The sequence below is a fragment of the Rhagoletis pomonella genome, unplaced genomic scaffold (genome assembly GCF_013731165.1).
Source record: "Rhagoletis pomonella isolate Grant_MI unplaced genomic scaffold, Rhpom_1.0 Rhpom_scaffold_00006, whole genome shotgun sequence".
Classification (NCBI taxonomy): Eukaryota; Metazoa; Arthropoda; class Insecta; order Diptera; family Tephritidae; genus Rhagoletis; species Rhagoletis pomonella.
Window position 1 is genome coordinate 60,278,681 of NW_023458560.1, and position 4,315 is coordinate 60,282,995.

Genomic DNA, 4,315 nt, shown 5'->3' on the forward strand with positions numbered 1-4,315 from the left:
CGCAAAAACCCACATTTCGTGCCCACAAGTCGAGAAACAGCTGATTCACGTTGTTCTTGTTTTTGTCACTTATACCATATTCTGACCGACATCGGAAACATGTTTTCGTTGCTAAAACTGGTTTTCGACCTAAAACTTGTGTTTTCGTCCATATAAAATCTGTTAAACGAAAACCAGTTTTCGCTGAAAACTACTTGAAAACTCACTTTCCACTCATTCCAATCGGTGTCTTCACTAGTTTTTTTCGATTATTTATCGAAGTGGAAGTCATATTTTATCATCTTTAATACGCCATTTCGGATTTATTGTTAATTGCCTGGCCAAAGCAAAATAAGAATGAAAGTTAAAGGTTGTAAATTAAAAGAAAAAGAAGGAAAAATGTTTTGGTTGTCGGTCAGAACATGGTATTAAATGTAAACACTTGGAAATTGAATTTTGGTTTCACAAATTTGATTTTAAGTACATAGATTGAAAATACATCAACAGGTCATTCACTTTTCCTTAAAAGCACCAAGTAAATGCAGGCAACATGTAAACACAATACAGCTGATATGCACTTTGACACTTTATCCATTTTTACTGGGAGAAAATTTCGGGCTGTTTCGGGCAGGAAGAAGAATACACTTACGATCGAATACGCCCGAATTTTCGCTCTCTATTACCCATTTTGTTGAGTACAGGCATGATTTCTGGGCTATTTTGGGCACACGCGGGATCTCGCATTGCGTACGGGAAAGAAACTACTTAAATACAATTAATCGATTATCGATTCACAACAACAAAGTGATCAGCAGATTTTTGCGAAAAGTTACCTTGCCATACTTATTTACTACTTAACAAGAATTTTAGCAAAATGTTGCTGATTTTGGTTAAATAAATCATTTATTTCAAAGAAATTTGTATTTATTATTTTTGTTAATTTCTGGAAACCGATTGAAACCTGTGATTAAAATGGTTTCGGTATCGTTCCTTTTCAGGTCAAGATAACCGATTGAAAGATAACGGTTTCGGTTTCGGTTTTGAAAAACGAAACGGTTTTAAACGGTTACGGTTTCGGTTTGGGTTTCGGTTTCATTCCTTGATTATAAATACTAATTATTCTTACCATTAGCATCACTAATTATCATTACCATTGCCATTACCATTAGTGGTCATCTTGACAGGACACTGCCCGATCTACTTTTTATTGGTTTGAGTCAAATTCCCGACTAAGGGAACTAAATACCTTACGAGATACTTCTGTTCCATTTAGCAAACTTTATTCAGTCATAACCTGTTAGTGCGCATTTTATAAATCTTCTATTTTCAATATTTCACACTTGCAATGGCGCATTTTTCAGACGTCGGAAGCAAAAAAAATAAGGTACCTATTCCGCTTAAAACAGTCGGGTTTCTTATAAAATACGTATTGGTGCAGGACTAGTATTCACCTAATTGCGAATATAAGTATTTGTATGTATACTTACAAACAGGACTAGTATTCACCTAATTGCGAATATAATTATTTGTATGTATGTATGTACACATAAATCAAAAATTTGAAATTTCCCACACTTATTGCTTGTGCGTAAATATTCTTTCACTGAAATGCGTTTTAATTACAACAACTTACTGGAGTACTTATGCGCCAAAAACGAATCTTTAATTTTTTTTCTAAAAGGACATCTTAACGAAAAGCTTTTGATGGATTGATTTTCAACGAACACACACACACTCACGCACAAACAAACGCATTAATGAACAAAAAATTGATGGTGATGAACGCCACTCCACGTTGCGGAACGCACTTTTTTTAATTATGTGCTACATACATACAGACATATATACACGAATGTATGTATGTATAGTGATTGTTCCATTTGCACAAGTTATTGATTTCAGTGATGTCGCCACCTTCGCCGTGAGTGAATAGGTGGTTTGCAACAAATGCTCCGCCATAGCCATCGAAATCGGCAAGGCTTGCGAAAGCAACTGCATACGTATCTACAAACACAAGTGTGTATATTAACATGCATTTGAAGGTGTTTACATTATCCACCACACCATAACCTACCAACCATCCATCTATCCACCCATTCTCATCCATCTACGTACATACATATAAAACAATCCAGCAAGCCATCCATCTATTCATTCATTCGAATACTCATTTACTCTCTAGGCATGTTTAGAGTGTTTTATGTACATTTATATACATATGTGTGTATGCTGGTGTTCGTATGTATGCAACTAAATTGAATGCGTCCCGTTAAAGGATAAAATGAAATTGCGCGCGTTCACGCGGCAGGATGTCATCCTGTCAGGCACACGTCACAAAACCAAGTATGCAGCAGCAGCAGCAACAACAAAAACCACCAATTATGGCTGTCAATGAAGAGATGAAACATTTTATGTAAAATTTACCGGTAGGTTGGGAAAGAAATATTTATGTGTGTAACTAAGTCTGTATTTTGCAAGCGAATATTTTTTGCTTTGTTCACAGAACAAGCACACAATAATAACAATCATAACGAAAATAATTATAATAGCAGTAGGCAGCAGCAGTTACAACAACAATAATAATAATTACAATAACAAGTACCGCATATCTACAAGCATCGTCGTCCATAGGCTTCATTCATTTACTGTCCCATTGCCGTGCTTTTCAGTCGCAGCAGCATTAGACTGTCCTCCGCCCTCTCCACCGGTGTAGCACAATTGTGCTCCACGTAATTTATTTTTTATTTTTGTTGTTCTTGTTGTTATGCTCGACGCTGTCGTCAACGACGTTGCTGCTATTTAATGATTAGACGCAACATTTGCCAAGCACCGCATGCAACAACACGAAGTAGGCTACAAAAGCAGAAGAAGAACAAGTAGAAAATAAAAGTTCTGGCGAGGCCGAACATTGAATCCCGGCGCACGCTTTGAATATAGTTTTTTCACTTTTCCGAAAACTACCGGTACATTTCTAACATCTTCATATATTCATAGTATGTTCAGTTAGACTTAATGAGATAAACTTATAGAGTCCTTAAATTTCGAAATATGGAAGTTTTAGCATTTCGGAAATTTACCGTTATATGAAAAGTGAGCGTAATTTTAGTCCGATTTAAAAAATTTTCAACGTCTTACTTTCCAGTACAATAGTTATTCCTAGTTTGGTACAAATTGATGGAACGGTTACCGAGATACACATATGTACTTGGTCATAAGTAGGCAGTACCACGCCCATTTTACAAACATTTTTTTATAAACGTATTTCTTGCTAAACAATTATTGCAAACATCAATTTGGAATAAATTCGCTTCAGCAGTTACTGATAAATTACCGTTATGTGCGATGTGACCGATGTGCCCGTGGTTTCAAAATTTATAGCCGAAAGTATCGAGAATTTCAAAAAGGGTAAAATAAGAACAAAATTCTGGGGAATGTTCTGCTAGAGGACAAACCCAGAACAAATGTTTTGAGTATTTTACATTAGGAATGAGAGGGAAGTCTGCATGTTGGCATGAAAAATCGTTTCAGTGAGAACCACGATTGTTAATTCTAAGACAGAGGAAGTGTGCATCATTTTGGTTTCCAGATCGTTTATCATATAAAAGTTCGTGTCTTATTAATTTTAATACTCAAACGTTTCTTGAATTGTTCAGAGAAGATTTGTTCCCATTTCGTTCTCTGTCAGAAAGTTCCTGAGATTTTAGTTCCAAAATTGCTCTTCGAGAGGAAGTTCCTTAAGCTCAGTTCTTTTCCAGAACGGTCCGAAGACTTTTGTTCCCATTTTGTTCTCTTAGAAATGTTCTCGAAAGTATTATTCGCATTCTTTTCTCTTTGGAAACGTTCCACAGAGTATTGTTTTCATATAATGGCGTTCTCGACAATTTTTTCTCATCTTTGTCTTGGGAACAAAACAACGACAACGACATTTAGTTTCGATCATACCTTTTATTTCGGTCCCTGGATATAAGATGAAATATTAAAATAATATATATTTCGACTCAACTTAAACTTATTTTTCCGTATGGTTTCATAACAAGCCGTGATTTTAGTTTATCGTTTGCTTTTCACTTCACCTCCTTAGATTTCTCGAGCCTCAGTTGTTCGGTGTTGAAAAGATATTTGGATACACCCCGTTTTTCGAATGGCACTCCAATGAACTTGGGCCATATTTCTCCAGATGTAGTAATATATGTAGTTATTATTGTAATGTTCCCAAGCCTTTCTGCTGACGAGTATAGTCTAAATCAGTGCCGTAACGTTTTGGTCAATTCAATTCAATTTTGGCGCTTGCATTGATGTTCTTGAAGGCGCCTTCTATGTCCACAAAGGCAACCAA